General features: G+C 42.9%; 1 protein-coding gene and 1 long non-coding RNA gene across 4 annotated transcripts in view; one reads left to right on the top strand and one right to left on the bottom strand.

Annotated features, from left to right (window-relative positions):
- kcnq1.2 (potassium voltage-gated channel, KQT-like subfamily, member 1.2) overlaps positions 1–17,533 on the top strand; it is a 104,178-nt gene that overhangs the window by 48,759 nt on the left and 37,886 nt on the right. The window lies entirely within an intron of this gene.
- Positions 3,603–10,513, bottom strand: LOC130536728 (uncharacterized). Of its 2 annotated transcripts, XR_008953456.1 has the most exons (3): positions 10,303–10,513; positions 4,170–4,369; positions 3,603–3,898 (listed from the first exon to the last, which is right to left on the bottom strand). It is a non-coding gene; the product is annotated as an uncharacterized LOC130536728 (long non-coding RNA). The 2 variants fall into 2 exon arrangements; XR_008953455.1 differs by having other exon boundaries at positions 3,603–4,369.

The raw sequence follows: 17,533 nt of genomic DNA, 5'->3' as shown, positions 1-17,533 counted from the left end.
AGCAAAATGCTGCACACTTGACTTTGTGTTTTAAGTGTGTCTTCCTTTTTTCTTACTTCCTTTTATGTGCTGGTCAGTATTCACACCCATACACATGCAAAGAGTCTGACCATGGTTGGCAACAAGGTTGGCAATACAGTAAACACAGCAACATGCTCAACATTCTTATTGGTGATGGCAACAGGCCAGTCAAAAGTCCCAGCTCAGCCCCATTGTGCTGGGGTTTTCCACTTAAACCTAGTAGCAGAGGAGGTCCTGAGCAGCCTCATTTGACCCCTCATCCACTACCAGAAATCTCAGACGCACATTTGTTTCACCAAAACAAACGCATGCCGTCCAGATTGCACATGACGTGCGCGTGTAGTACTGAAGGCACAGGCACTGTGATGTATAGAACTACAGTTGCATATCGTAGAATATAATGGGAGCTAAAACATCTGTGCAGAGGCAGGAAGTGTAGCCAGTGGTTCTTGGCTGCCAGTTCAAACTTCTCCGGTTCATCCTGAGACCAGATTCTTCATGAATTTCCTACTGACAGACAGGCTGCCCATTCTTGGGGAGGACACATTTGTGTGTGTGTGTGTCTGTGGGTGTGTGTGTGTGTATTTATTAATATACAATTACATAAATCAGTTTAAGTTTGCTTTCAATTACACTGTACTTCAACATCTTACTGGTTAGGTGTTAACAAATAATCACTCATAACAGTGTCTTCATCTGAATCTGACCTCGGACAATGGTCATTGTCTCTCTGTCTGTAATATTTTGACATTATAGGTTACCTGGTAATGGCAGTGTTACTCAGTGATCTATGTGTAATTATAAAAAGATATACTTTGGTATATTGAGGTATATAGAATTAAATATTTCTACAGTGACAGTAATGTGACTGGCAATTTAATTTTGATCAATTTGTACTGGCAGCGCCACCAGTTTCACAGTGTTTTTATAGTTGCCAGCATACCGGTTACAACCAGAGCTGATGGTTGCTGCACCATTAGCTGCAATAACTCTCCCACAGCCAGTGATGTGGAAACAGTGGATGTGGACTTGAAACTGACATCCACTACTTCCCCTCCTCATTCATATACAGCTTTCTCTCCCATTCTTGTAGCGGGGAACAAAAAGCAGTCCATCCGGTCACACGCTGTGCAAAACCACCCAGTTAGGTTCGAGGGGATCGTTGCTGGCTGCAACCGTCCCCAGAATGTTATCACGGGATAATCCTCCTCTGAACAGAGACAATGACACGCAGACCCTGTCATTGTCTGATACTGGAGATCATCATTTTTCAGTGTGGCTAATGTGAGGAAAAGCTTTACTGAGCTAAGTCCGTACACACGGGAAATATCTGCACAGGCTGTGGTCCTGGAATACAGACACCTGGCGTGCCAGAGCACAAACAGGGATCTTTAAGGGTCAGATTTAGTCATACATTCCAAAATAAATTGAAGAAGGGAATAAAGAAACACTCATATATTTGATCCTTGATACCACAAGCTGATTACACACATCAATTTAGTCATTCAGATTCAGATTCAGGTCCTTTATTGTTCCACACGGGGAAATTTACAGCGCAACAACAGCAAGAGAACGCAGAGACAATTAAGATACAAATAAAATAGAATAGAATACTTCTAAACCCAGTACAAAGGGGGATAATAATGCAATAATAATGCAATCAGTGTGGCAGTGACTTCATCTAAGGTTAATGTGTGTGTCCATGTGTGTGAACTGCTAAAGATTGAACTTAAAATATAAAGAAAAACAGAACATGACACAAATATAGAAGATGTTAATACAATGATGCTGTGTTTAGAATTAAAGTGGTTTATATACTTTCAAGCAGGCTGGGCTACGTGAGGAAGGTTTAGTGCACCGCGGGCCCCGAGAATGACAGATGAAGATCCATATCATTGTACATATCAGCAGAGGTTCCCTCGGGTTTGTTGCTTTAAACAAATCCCTGCTCTTCCTACCATAGTCAGAACTCTCCCACTGCTCTGTGTGTGTGTGTGTGTGTGTGTGTGTGTAAGATCACGTGAGCTACCACCAAATGTCAGCCGCTGTGCGTTGTGATTCGCTGTGTTTGTGTGAGAAATCAGCCTCAGTTCAGTTCAGAGTTCAGTCGGGAGAAGCTCAAAATGAGATAATAATAATGTTTGTGTTTGATGTGGAGCTACACAACCTCTTTGTGAATTATTTGATCTCGCGTTTTTCACGACACTTCCCAATGTTTATTTTCTCCAAAGTCCCCCCCTCTTTTTTTTTTTCCAAAATGCTCATCTTCTATATCAGTGTATCACAAACCAAATTGTCATGGTGTCATGGATAATTATCTTCAAACTAAACAAGCGTGGATGCTTTAGTTCCAGTCCAAATTCTGATTCCCCTGTCTTTCTCTGGGAGATTGTTCTACATGGCCCAGTGGAGCGAACCAAAGCGAAGCCACATATGTCTTACATTTGGGCATTAAAGCTGACTATTATGAGATTAAATCGGTGACTTGTGATATATTTGGTTCAGATCTCAACTCCCAGCAGCCCCAGTCACGCAGAGGGAAGGTTCTTACTGATATTGTGTTTAGGTTTTTTTTGCCAACGTTTCACAATTCAAGGAAAATAAAGCAGGTTTAGGTGTTTTTACTTGAATTGGCACTCCGATATAATTGGGTAATGGGAGCTTATTATTTAAGCCCCTTAAATATTTCTAACTTTAAACATTTGTAAAAAGACTGGTTTTTTTTGTTGTGGTCGGCTGGGCTGAGGTGAACAAAAGGAGAGAAAAGAAGAGAGATGGATGAAGAGCAACATTAAGCTTAAAACACTCCTCTTATTGCTTTTCATCCGGCCAACTGGACTTGATTCAGTTGCTACAGCGTTGCTACAAAGACGGAGCAATCGTCTGCAAACCATCAACCCTTGTCAACACTTGGACCTGCTTTTAGTGTCTGTCTCACATCCCGTTAGTGTGACAAACTTAAACACATCAATTCAATTATACAATTAATGCTCAAATTGTTTTAACTGTTCATGAATTCATTTTTTCTTTTTCAACACCATAGCATAGTGCGTCTGCACGTGAACAACAAGTCCTCTTTATTTAGATTCACTTCTGTTGATCTATAACAGATGGGAACATCTTTTTTTGGATGGGGGGGTGGGAGGTTGTTTTGATGGGTGTTTTCTTTTTTTTTTTGTAACTTTATCAAATTTCATTGATCAATTTCCTTGTAATGCAGATTGGCAGCGTGGCTCCACCGCACTGTCAGTTTGACGGGCGCCGATTTATTTTGAAATAATTCAGAGACCGGAGGGATCCTGGAGGGAATCCAAGTTTGAGCGAATCCAGTGACGCTCACCCAGAGGGGGTGTCTCTTAGCCACCATGGCAGTCCAGCTCCTATCCACACAATGCAAACAGAGCACATATCCTTGTTAAACAGGATGTTTTTTATAAATGTTTGATAAGCTCCATAAGCAAAGGTGAATTTGAAAAAGCAATAATGATCACCACATTCTGAAGCACTTTGAGTTGATTAATTGCCCTTTAATTGTTAATCTACACAGCTTTCCTGCACCGAAACACGACCACGCAGTCACACTGTGTCTATGGATTTATTTCTTTCAGTTTTATATGATACAGGGCACATTTTCATTCCACTCCCAAACTTTGGGTGGGGTATTCAATGAACTGAGCACTCTTTTGCATTTTGGCACCCCGGTGAAGTAAATAGAGACGTCATGCAGGATGTAGCTGGACTCACAGTAAACAACTTATTTATGTAATTACCGACAATTAGGGCTTAATCTGTTGAACTGTTTACTTAACTTTCAGTTGTCTTGGTCTTCACTAACCACTGTTTGCCCTGGTAGGAGCTCAAACTTGACTTGCTGTGGCTGAATGCAAAAGGGAATCTGTGAGGGCATGGCTACATGGTCTCCTAGAAGGCTCACATCTTGCCAAAGAAGGCTCAAAAGGAAGAATTTTAAAGAACAAACATACAACAACATTTTAAAGAAACCAGGCCTTTTTTTCTGGACCTTTTTGTTTTATTTCTAAATAGAATTACACCCAACAAAATTGGCTAAAATTTCCTTGTAGTTCAAATTAAGCTCTATTCTTCGTCACAGCTGACCTCATATCTGCTGCATCTATTTAAATGCTCACGTTTCCATCCATTTTTTTGCGGTGCAGGTGTGTGCATGGTGCAGCAGGTGCTGTTGGCTGCCGTGCTGCGCGTTGGGGTGGGGGGTGGGGGCAATGGGGTGTTACGCACATGGGAAAACCTTCTCACACATGGCACCCATAATGTTGGCCTCTGGAAAATCCATTCAAACGCTCCCACAGCCTGACGCCCACTCAGAGACCTGCACGTAAGTTACATAAATACACAGGAGACATACGTGAAGAGAAGACACATGTGGACGCAAGAAGACGCTCATTTGGTTTTCACAAGCACGTGCAAAGGCTGCACCTTTAGACATGGGTTTGTGCCGAAATCTTTATGCAAAAGCTTAACCCACTCTAAGGTGAAAACCAGACTGTCATAAATCACAAGCCAGAACAATGCATCACATTCCCCATATTGCGTTTTATGTCATGTGGATTTCATGACTAATAATTACGTTTAATCTATATCAGCTCCAACTCTCTCTTTATTTGGTAAAAATCATGAACACATATTTCTTCTCTGGTCTAATTTGCTTGATCCGGAACCTCACAATGGTAACATACAAATATTAAACTTTTCTGTCACCTCTGTAGGGGGCACTGTTCCTCTTGCTTTCCTCTTTCTGTCATCTTGTCACCCTCATTATTTTATATACCCTAGCTGTCTGTGCACTTTGTTCTGGATTTTTTTCTTTATTTGTTTTGCTTCCCTTCTGTTGGTTACTAACACAGATCACTAGTGGCCACGGTGCATGGCGCTATGTAAACAGCGTAGGTGCTCATTTCTGTGACCAGAGACCCTTCCGTTTTTATTGGCTGCAGCTCACGGTGCCTTCGAGGTCGTCGGGACGCGGGAGCATTTCTGTGACATAAGTTTGGTGGCATTGTGCCACCACCTCCTTCCATCTCACAGGCCCGGTTTCTTCTCGGAGTCTTAACATGAATCTGCTTTTCCGAGGCATCGTTGTTGACCAGACTCTTGGCTGTTGTGTCTCCCACTCAAATAAATCCCCTGCTCGTTATCACAGAGCAACAAATATTTAGGTCTCTCCTAAATCTTGGAGAAACATTCTCACGGACTCCCTGATTGGTTATGTCATCTGCAATCCTGCAGCACTAACACACAGTTTTGCTCATGAATAATTTCCCCGTAATTTTCAGTTTATTTCATGTTTTCGTGTATTTGTGCCTTGGTGGGCGGAGCCAGGCAGGGGATCACCTGGGCAGCTATGAAGGTATTCCTCTGGCACTGTTCAATCTCTTTTATTCAGGAGGTAAGATAAATATTTGCATTCCGCCTGTGGATCAGCCTCCCCCACACCTCCTCCCTGCACCGTAGGAAAAGTCCAAACGTCTCTCTTCCTGGAGAAATGGTGAGGTGTTTGCGGCCGCCAAGCTGCCATTACAACATCGGGTGATATCATGGTTTATACAAAAGAATGGAAACAAAACAGCAAGGTGGTGTGTTTGTACATGAGCATGTGTGTGTTCTCCTGGCGCGTCAGGTGTATTTGACAGTCGAGGGGAAGACGGTCACTTCCCTCTTTTACTTTGATGTCGAGACTCATTTCCTGTCGTTGCTGTTAAAATGACCATGGAAGGGAAAAAACATGTTCTTTAAAATGGCCTGCCTTTGTTTTGGCTCCTTATATGCCAGCTGGGTGAGCTTTAAACTCATCAAATTCAGAGAGACTTCCAAGCTTGACTCATGTTTTTCCAGGTTTTACTTTACTGTGACTGGCGTAACCTCAAAAAACATGTTGGAGACACGGCTCTCCTCTCCAGGAAGAGCGACTACCATAACTTGGCGACTACCATAACTCACGTCGAGGACAAGAATTTAAATGGGCACCAGTGATTATGTCCGAACATTTGGTGATTGTTTCTAGAGGAAATAATCCTTTAACAGTAGGATGCTCTCTCTTGTCTGCTTTATTTACTTCTTTTCAGAAGCAATTAAGGTCACTTAATTAAACCAATAGAACATAGACAGCATAGCGATGGCACTAAATCTGGGACGTTTCTTACAGACAAATTATAGAAGATTAATCATTCTCTTGGAATGGAAAAGGCAATTAACCAGGAAAGACCTGTTTTTAATTTGTCAAGGAAATGAATTAAAATTATTCTCTGCCAGGTGGTACAGGAAACATTACTCATGCAGCAGATTACTCCAGATTAAAACACGGAATCATGCCATCACGTTATGCAGAGTAGATACAGTTACTGTTTCCTGAGAGCTTTCACTTACTCATAAATACCACATATGTTAAAGTACACCACTCCGCTAACGCTGGAAAAAAAAAGAGAAAACACTCGAGGGCATTAGGTGTCTCATGGGTGGAAAATATCCAACAGGCGTGTGCGGGTAGCACAACACGACTTCTCTTTATGGTCCCGCCCTTTGTTGAACAGATGGTGTGAGTTTATTCTCGTCTTTTGCTTATTCTGGACTATAATACATTGTCATTATCAGAGGCTGTGACAGGACATATGCAGCAAAATGCAGAGCAGCTTTGTCTGCATGTTAATGTTGCACACACGTGTAATTGTGCTTTAAAGAATACTCTCTGTGCCTACATTTTAGTGTACAACTAGCACATGTGCACAAGCTGTAATAATGCTGTACATAAATGGAAGCACATCTTAGTGTGCACCATTATATGTTAAAGAAGTGTGCGTGCGTGTGTGTGTGTGCTTGCGAGGGAATCAGCACACCTGTAGGTGGGTGTTCATTACAGCAGGCCTGAGTGATGGCTTGGCCTAAGAGAGACCCTTGTTCATTGTCATCTCCCCTCACTTAATTAGCCCTCACTCATAGGTCAGTGGAGAGCACTGAAGGCTCCCTTGTGTGTTTGTGCACACACACGCGCACACACACAGACACGCATACACACGCTCACACACATATGTTAAGAATTGAACACTATGCTTGATATACTGCCAGGGGATGCACAAGATATTTATACACACACACACACACACACACACACACACACACACACACACAACACACACACACACACAACACACACACACACACACTCTCTCTCTCTCTCTCTCTCTCTGTATCTACACTTTCTAAATATCACCAAAGCACCTGTGCATCATTTTAGGAGAGATTAGCCTGGCACAGGCTGGCTCTTGAAATTACACCTCAGTAGTTGTTCTGAAACCAAATGGCTATGGTTTCCAGCTATATCAGGTACTTTTACTCCAGGAGATTAGAAGTAGACCCATTACTGGAAACCATGTAAGCGGGGCTAATTTTTTTGTGTAGAACTAAGCTCCAATGAAAAAAAAATAAAAATACAGAATACTCAGTACTCTATGTTGTATACTTTACATTACTCCTACATTTTTTTATATTATATGCATGAGTAATGGTTGCCATTTTACTAAAATTTTACTAAATTCATTACAGTTAATGTGACCTATGTTGGACATTTTTGCAGTGTGGATGTCTGTGCAACACGGATGTGTGTGCCTGAGATAAGCTGCTTATTACATTACTTTGCTGTATCTCACCTTGAACCCAAATCCACTTGGCCTCCAGTGAGCAAGAGAGGGGGGAGAAAAGAGTGTGAGCATGAAATCAGAGTAGAGGGGTGTAGGATTTTTTTTTTTTAGAGGGAGCTGGTCAACAAAAAAACTATTTAGCTTAAACTGTGGATCGAATCCTACAAAGATATGATACGATATATGTTCAGACAGCAAATAACAGCATATTTTCCCGATGTTGCAAAATTCCATGCAAACTAAATGAAAGAGGGGTTTTCTTTCTTAATTTGCTGTGGGTGTGTGGTGTGTGGGGGCCCTCCTCTAGCTGCTTTTCTGTCTTTTAAACTTCTCAGGCAAACGTCCAGCTTGTAACGTGAAAATGTTGCTGGCTGGCAGGGACTTGATTAAGTCTGTGCACGTGTCTTTGCAGAGAGGAGACCCCAGGCTTATTCGCCCCTACCCCTGACACTTCTTCTCCCCAGCTCTTTCTTTTCTCTTCCTTTCCCCTCCTTTTTTCCCCCCTATTTTCGCTCTGTCCTTGCACTTCTGCCGCTCCTTCTCTCTGCTCTCGGACTAAAGGGAATAAAGGCAGCTTTCCCCCCCTCTCTGTCTTTTTACTTTTAAAAATACATCTTATTTTTTTCATCAGTGTTTTTTCATCCCTCTTGTGCTGCTCCCTCCTTGTGTGTAATTGACTTTTCTTTTGTTTGTCAAGCCTGTCTTTCACCCGCTTTATCTCGCACTCTTTCTCCAACTGCCCTTTCTCCCGCTCTCTCCCTTTTCTTGGATCACTGCCCTCCTCCCCTTTCTTTTTTTCCTTATGTGCATGTGTTCAAGGCTGTCTTTTTGGGAGTGTGTGTATCCTTATCTGTGTGACAAGTATTGAATATATATATGCACTTTTGTGTGCGAGGTGGTGTTTCCCATACTGCAGGAACCTCTGCTGACTCCCCACCGCCACACCTCCTACACGGCAAAGACTTATAATTTTAACTGGCGTCAGACTGATGACAACAACATCAGCCTACAGGTAGAGGCTGCTGCAATTTAAAACTGATTTTCTATTAAGGATCAGACGTGAAAATCAGACTTTGCTCTTTATTCTACTTAAAAAGTTCAACTTTTCAAGCAGATTTGAATCAGCCACAAGTTCATCACGTGAACTTTGGGTTAGCGGTGCCTCTTCTTTAGGGCAAACGCTTGCCTTGATTTTCATTTAAAAGATGAATCCAACATTTAATATTATTGGTGATATATAGCTGGAGATGTGCGAGACACAATCACGTCTTAACCTGCCACTGAAGCGCCAAAAACTAATGTTAATACAACATCAGCGATTGTACATTTTAAAGTATTTATTAGTTTTCCCCTTAAGTCTCATGTAAACAGGCCTTTGTGTCGTCCTCAGAGAGCCTTTGCTGCTGTCACACGCACCCTCTCTGCTACATGCAAACAAACACGCCCACATTTCAGATGAAAGCCTCAAGTGCACACAATTAATAATCCCTGCGATTTAAGCAACGGCAGCTACTTCGGCGGTGACTCGGCGTGCCTAACGTGGCTGCTGCAGGAGATACGGGGACTTCCATCCCCATCCATCACATGCTGTCATTATCCGAGTGCGCTAAATGATTCTATTAGCGCGTTTCGCTGGACCCTCAATGCTCCCACTGTTCCCACCTCCACAATGTGGTTCCAGTGATCTAACCCATGCATTGATAATTTGCCCTGAAAAAATTGGCCAGAGACAAACATCCAATTATGGCTTTGTACCCAGTTCCCAGCGCCTTGTTTCAAATGACTGCTTTCATAACCGAGCACTTTGAAAACCAAATGACTCTGGCACGTCCTCATTATTATATTCTGCTTCTTATTTGTTTTTTTCTTGTCCTCCGCTTCAGTTGTTTGCCATCCCTCCTTCTTTCTCGGCTGGTCTCTTTGTTCTTACCTGGGTCGATAGCGGCGTTAGCTGAAGCATGTTGACAGGAATCAGCTGATCTTAAGATAGTTTAGGATTACAACAAATAAGCTGCTTTTGAACTTCAGTCTGCCATTTAATGCTCCTGTTGCAGAGCCAGCACATCTGTTTTTCCTGTCTGAAAGAATCAGGCTTGGAAATCTTTTTTTTTTTTTTAACCTAATACCATGTGATGCTGACTGTGTTATTATATCAGTTATTATGGTACGGTATTATATATCACATCACTTATAATTAAGCATTGAGTTTGTTCTTTAACTGAGACCTTTTCGGCATCTTGATTTTGATTACCCTGTGAAATCCTGGTGTAATATTCAATGTTGGCCTGATGTTTGGATTTAATTTTACCATCTAGGCTTTTACACTGGGCAGCGATTAGTCCGTTATTTAGATGTTGGCAGCCCTATTTTACCATGGTAAGGCTTTTATTAGTCAAGATCAGCAGATTTGAACGCTCACTGGTGGAGAACTTGGAAAACTAGCACGCACACCACTTGCATTGATTTGAAATACATACATTTGTGTTGCTAAACAGTATGGAAATGTGTTCAGCTTGGAAAAAACAAATCTATCTTATCTTGTGGTATTTTTATCACAATAGCCAGACCTATAATTTCCCCTTAGAACCCACTTTCTCACCTCTAAACTCACCAGAGAGCAGGAGGAAGGTCGGTTTGTCCAATCGTAGATGTCGTTGCACCCACTGTGTCCCCTGATCGTCTTTCACCTCTTCCTGGGCCCGTGAACTTTCAGTGTACAGTCATCCGATCCCACCATAGCAGCAAACAAGGAGCAGGCTGCTTACACACTCAGCGAGGTGGGATCGCAGCCTTTACTCAGCCGCTTAAAATTCAACAATGAACCACACTGTACGTCTTATGCGCTATGGGGATGAACAACTAAAGACACAGGCACACGTTTGTTCCTGTCATGTGACACTACAGAGTTATCCAACCTAAGCTCGACCCTCCTTTTTATTTTGCTGAAGTAGCTACTTTGTGATGACTGTTTTTGTCTGTCTGTGTGGGTGTGACGCTATCAGTAAATAATGAAAGAACAGGGAATTTGCTGTATTTTCTATCCCTTTATTACTCGGATGCACCTGCATCTAAATGCAACAAGCCAAGTAGGAGCGTTTTGTAAATTCCAGAGGCAGAGGCAGCAGCCGGCAACAAAAAACCGAAACTACACTCAGCTTTCTATTGTCTTTGGCCTACCTTCCTTATTTTGTTGTCCTGCCTAAGAGAGAAGACTTGTGTTTTGTGTAATTTCGCATTTTCAAATAAATCACGTTTCACAAACGTCAGTTCTTTATCAAAGCTCAAATAACCATTTCTGTGATGTAACTTGAGTCTCCGTTTTGAGTCTGCACTCTGGTAGTAAATTATGGCTGTTTGGATAAGTTGAAACTCAACATTAAAAAAAGTACAATCTGTAAAACGTAAAAACCCAAGTGGAAGTGGCTGTAGAAGCCTAGTGGTCCCTCCGCTTAAGTACGAGTGCCTGCCTGTCTGTCTGCTCTTGTGTTTGGACTGCTGGAGTAATTACTATCCAGGCATGGACAGACCTGGAGACAGACTTAATGTGCTAATTGTATGGTGGACTTGGAACGGAAGCTAGTAAAGCGAGTCTGCAAAGACATTCTCAGCCTCATCTGCTGCCATAAATCCCTCAAGTCCACCCCAAGTCAATACTGTTAGCACTGTTGCTATTGCTAGGTCCAATAGCTGCCCTTCTTCCTCTTCCTTTCTTGCCTTATGTTACATCTATATTTCTGTCTTCTTTGTGTAGACAATAAATAAAACAGCAATTGACAGCAATCTGAGCAATTTATTGGACATCAAGTTTATTACTTTATCTCGTATCTTTTATTACTGTGCAAATACATCATAACCAAAACAAAGGAAAGCTCAACCGAGACTGCCGGAGGTGTTCATTAGCCAGTCTGTTTCCTCCTGCTGTACTAAGTGCTCTTCTCTTAAACTCTGCATTTGTGAACGTATGGTGTGTGAATGTTATTTACGCTTAACATAACCAGATCAAATGTGCACAAAGAAGGAATGACCCAAGCTCTGTTCCAGACATTCCAGAGTGAAAATACACTGCAGCGATTGATGGAAAGGATTTGTCTTCTTCTACCTCCATCTTTCTGGAAAACGCAAATGCACACACAGAAATCGCCACTGGAGGCCAAGCAGGACTCAATTGAAAAGCAAGAACAAAGAAGCTGACCACTGTAGAAAAGCCTAATTAAACAGCAGTCTTTAATGTCGGTCAACCCCGCCACCCCGACCCCCACTGCAGCCCCAACTGCAAATGAATGAAGGAATAATGCTCTTTTGAGAAAGAGCATGGTTTTATTGTCTAAACCAATTGGCTTATGTAGGGGTAGCCCCTTAGCTAAGAAGGCCCACTGGTCACCCTCCACGTCTTCCATTCTTTAGCCTTCGCTGGCTCTCTTTTCTTCCTCGCTCACCCTTCTCGTGTTCTTTTTGGTTCTCCTGCTGAGCCCAAAGTCTGGGTTTAGCTGGGCTGAACATGGGCATGTCTGTGACCATTACGTCCAATAAGGCTTTTGGCACAGAGGGGCTAATTGTCACTGGATGCACTCACTCACTCACTCACTCACCCACACACATACATACAAGCGCAAACTTCCACAGAATGAACTGTGTGTTGAACAGTGACGAGGCTCACGTGCTTGGATTTTCAGAGTGCTACGGAAGAATAAAAGGGCCACTTTAATCTGAAGATGACGGATGTAGCTGGGCTAAGAGCTAGAGTGCTTGAGCTCCGTGGCCTGGGTGCCAGGGGTCGGCCTACAAATATGATTTGGGGAAAAATGTTAAGGCCTCTGTGTGCAAACACTCCCACTACCCCCTCAACCTCACCCAACCCTTACCCCCGCCACCGAAGTCTCTACGCCCCACCCGAGCTAGGGGACCCTCCAACTGGCAGCAATAAATAGATTCTTTCTCTAACATTCCTAATCCTGCTAAACAGCAACAAATCCTATTAGGCCATGAATTATAAATCCGTCTTCAGCGCCTCTCCCCCTCTTTGGAGAAACCCGGTTGCCCTCCTTCCTTCATAACCTTCATGTGTGTACATTCACAGCCACACGGGCTCAAAAGGCCTCTGTCATGCTGTTCGGGACAGAGGGGAAGATTCATTGTTCTCCAATGGTGCATTCATCAGATACACCAATGTTCCCAGTCTGGACCAGTATGCTTTTCTGTATATGGTATTTTTGATTGCACACTCCTCAGTGTCCATCAAATAATAAAAGGCAATATTTCGCCTAAAAGTATAACACAAGCTAATCTTTTTTTCTTTTTTTTTTACAAAGAAGAGCAATTTAAAACAATAAAACCTCCTCATAAATGCTTTAAAAAAATGAACCTGCATGCTTAAATAGCTGAGATACCATCTTAAAAATGTCCAAGAGTGGAATGAGGTGACATGCAGGGGTGTCATTTACACCAAACCTGCCAAACTCTCTAATTAGTCAGACTCTGAAGAAAAGAGTGACTGCTTCTCTTGAGGCAACACCTCTGGCGTGGAACATTAAACCGTGGAGCCAAATTTAACTTCCAGGAAAGATACGGCCTGAAATCAGTATTCAGCATTATATCTTTACTTGAAATCAGAACCAGCAGAGTTCCTCATTGAGTAATCTAATCTTAATATCTGCTTTCGAAGTGTTTTTCTCAACCAGTCATTTCACATGTTCTCAGCCATCATAACAAGAAGCCTCCTTGCCCACTGTGGCCGCTGGAGCCAAGTCAGAGAGGGGTCATCAGTCATAAGTTTTCCCATTCCTCTTTAATCTTCTCTCCCCTCCTTCATGTTCTTCTCAAGTAACAAGAGGTTACGAGATTTGACGCTATTACCGCTGAACAGGGGCGCCGGAGGAGAGGAGTTCTTTTCATTGATGGGATTCCTTCAGCTGCTTAATCTTTGGAAGCTTTCAATTCATGCACCATTTAAGTATGTGTGTGTGTGTGTGTGTGTGTGTGTGTGTGTGTGTGTGTGTGTGTGTGTGTGTGTGTGTGTTTGACATATGGCCATAGAGGGATACTTCACAAAATAATGTAATATCTGCCATCTATCCTAAATATGCCACGTCAATGTCCACCCTGAGCAGATCCTACCAGAGAGGAACTTCCCGTACAAAATCTATTCTGGGATAATTTGCTGACGGACTACTCTCTTTGAAAAATGATAAACACAATAAAAATGCACAAACAGGAAACCAGCTGCTCTTTCATTATAGACAAATAAAAACCATTCATAGTCTGTGGCTGACAAGCGTAGCAACTCTTGCAAATGGAACTGCATGACATAATGAAGCTGCAGTGGAAACATCATTTAGCTCGTGGAAATTAGGGATAAGATAATTGCTAGCGTAGAGACGAGACTTCTTCTCTCTCTCCTGTGGCCACACACATCAAACACGGTGGGCTCTCCCTGTTTTCTCTTTGTCATCAGCTCTTAATGGGCGCCATGCTTTGATGTGGCTCGCTTGTTGCTTTTGTCTCCTGCACGTCTTGATCAGAGTCCATTGATCTGGCGGGGACATGAAAACAACTTCAGCAGACAAACAGGAAGGAGGGAAATTGTTGTTCCAGAAGTCATAGTGGCCCAGCTGCATCTCGCTTCACGTGATGTGGGGGAAAAACTCTGTGGTCGCCACTTTCTGCCGATGATCTGGAGTTCGTTAGCGAGTTTCTGATAATGGAAAAAGTATGAAGTATATTAATAACATAAACCAGTTTCTCCAGCACCATATGTCTTGATATCAAGTTACTTATCAGAGATCTTTTAGCCCTGATGTGAGCTCACTCGCAGAATGACTGAGAATGGTTTGTGTGTCTTTTTACTGGCAAACCTATGTCAGAAAACCCACAAGGGAGCATTTCTTGAATCATTGGCGATCATTTAAAAGCATTGAAATACATTCAAGTCGCGGGTGAAATCCGAGCTTGGTGACTCAGGAAGTCAGATCGTCTGCGCGTATGAAAAATAAACCAAAAAGGGGGAAGCAGAGAGTGTAGCGGAGGAAGTGGTATCGGGGCATCGAGTGTTTAAAGGGCAGCAAAGATGGACCTCCAGTTTATGTGTCAGCCAGGGTGCAGCGTCGCGGAATGAGCCCTTTTAATTCTTAACCGCGGTGCCCTCGGGAATGCCGTCACTTTTAGATAAAACACGCTCAAAAGAATGTGGTCATCTTATCCTTCCAAGATATGATAAAAAGCATGCCTGTTTCGGAGGAGAACTGAAGAAGAGCCCGTCTCTTTGATGGACCAAAGCACTAGTCATAAACCTTATCTCAGTCTCACAGATGCGAGCGTAGGGACACACACACACACACACACACACAAAGACTACACGAACAGGCCCTGCCTATAAGGTATTGATGTCGAAGGCCTCTTTCTCCTCACTGATGCTTCCTTTATTACTGTGCTCCATGGAAGGACAGAATCTTTGACAGTCTCCTGCCAGCTAGCTGTAGGGGGTGAAGGGACAAGAAAGCTGCCAGTGAAAACACTGCTGTGACTTTAAAGATGCAAAAAAGAAAAGTGTTGCCCTTTTTATTGACTCCAGCAATAGCAAAAATGTCTTGCTGCCTCCTTTTCCTCTGCAGAGCAGCGGCAGTGTGACTGCTAAAGGCAAAACCTTCTGAATAAAAACAGAAAAACACACAGATATCTCTGCAGAGAGTGAATCATACTGTGCAGGACAATGAAAAATATATTAAAGTCTTTGTAGGTGCTGTCTGAGCTCTGATGACTCAAGAGGAGTCTCCAGGATACAGTGTTTGTCGAATCGTCTGACCAGATGAAAAATAAACACCAGGAAGGAAAAAAGGACGGAGGAGAGGCAGACGGGGATGAGTAGGAAGCCGAGACAGAGATAGTAAGTGTTTGAGAGGCGGCATTAGCAATGGGACGTGGGTATTGGATTCCTTCACAGTGACAAATAGTGAATGGAATGTTTTTTTGTTTTTTATCGCACTTAAGAACGAAGGTGGCACAATCGAATCTTCAGATCTTTTGCTTCCTTCAAGACCAAGGAAGTTGGTCTTTTGGTGTGGTATGTGGTATCTTCCCACAGTGCCAAATACACTTGCCCTTTTTTTTCCTGTATAGTATTGTGTGTGCATTTCCTCCTATAGCTCGGGCAGGGGTTGCACGCAGGGCGACAGGCCTTTGATGTTCAAGTTTTATGGTCCCGTGTCAACGCATTGTCTGTTAAGTCCTTTTGTTGTCCCTCAGCCTGATTAAGACATAACAGTGACTTGTCGACTGAACAAAAAGCCTTGTTTTGGGAGGGGCAGGGCATGGCTGCTGTTTTCAAGCGTGTCAAAGCGGCGTGTTTACGTGTTTGCTTGTTGGCGTGTCTCCTTTGACAGGGCTGGAGTTTAATAGGGCATTACCCGGGTAGACTTTTGCATTATGGTGCAAACACAATGTCGTAATTTTGCACCAGATGCAATTAAAGACCTGTTAAGCTGCAGTCTGTAAATCCATGAGAATCTGGTTAAAGACACCCTGAACACTGATGAACAAGTATAAAAGCACAGTAAGGGGTTGGTGGGTGCTATGCTGCTAGCTTGAGAAAGCTAAGTTCTCATTATCACGTATCTTGTGCTTATTTAGGCTCACCTTTAGAATCATGTTGCTATATGGACTCCTGGAATCTTCGTTTAACCTCGCTTACGTACACATTTCCATCCACGTCATTGCTGTTGTTAGTCAGCTGAAGATGCCTTTGTATTTACTTCTCGTAAAAACGATCCGTCACAGTTTATGCTAAAGCACACTGCAAAGAGACATTCAGTCCAAAGCCACTGGAAAACAGGATGCTGCAGAGAGTGGGTCTTTATAATACACAAGTACTCCGTTAAGTGAGGAGTGATGACCATGCTAAAAAAAAATAATCACAGCAAAATCTGGGAAAAAGACTGAGGACAAACTGATAAAGAAGGCAGCACACAGACTGTAAATATACAAGGAAAGTAAACGAGAGCAGGACATGCAGTCACCCTGGAGACAAAAGTGGAAAACAAGGAGCCTCCAATAACACAGAACCAGAAACTGTGACACTAGATGACAATAATTACTTTCTGCTCTAAATACACAATGACGCAGACAGGCGCTGTGCACGACTCATGCTCGTCTGGCCTTCAGTGTGGGCTTTAATGAACAACAGGGTTTCAGGACAAAGAGCAATAAAAAACAAATTCCCGTGCAGCAAGCGAATTCTGGGACTTGGAGCTAGATTAATGCGAGGCATCGCGGAGGTTTCTCAATCAAAACAGTGAAAACAAAAGGCTACTGTCGTTTATTGATATTGTAACTAGCGTGGGATCGCGAGAGACGTTGTGTTTATTGATAATAGGCACCACCGCAGGAGAAACTCTTCATCTCATGACTCAAGCAAACCATAGAACAATAGAATATCAGCAGCTTTCCTTTCCCCCCGCCCCCCATTTGAAAATATGTTTATCTACGGGCACACATATTTAAGCCCTTCAAACCAGCCTGACCACGTTTTAATACGATCATCAACTCCCAAACGTGACATGCCGCTGTCGCACATGAAGTGTCCAAAGACCTGCTTTGGCTTTTTCTGACAAATAAATCAGACAAGCGCCACTGCTTGACACATGGAGCGACTCCCTGTCGAAACAAACACGAGTGCATGCCATGCACTCACTCTGGTATGCAAACAAGAGGTTGTGTGTGTTGTTTGTGTCCGCTGGTTTTTGCTTCGGTGCTCAGCTCCGTGTCAGCCGAGTTTTACTCGTGTTTACACAGATGTGCCGCTTTGAGCTGACGGATGTGTTTTTGGGACTACTAAGAAGGCCAGACTTGAT

Source organism: Takifugu flavidus, chromosome 13 (genome assembly GCF_003711565.1).
Source record: "Takifugu flavidus isolate HTHZ2018 chromosome 13, ASM371156v2, whole genome shotgun sequence".
Taxonomy (NCBI): Eukaryota; Metazoa; Chordata; class Actinopteri; order Tetraodontiformes; family Tetraodontidae; genus Takifugu; species Takifugu flavidus.
This window is presented reverse-complemented; position numbering and strand designations above follow the sequence as displayed.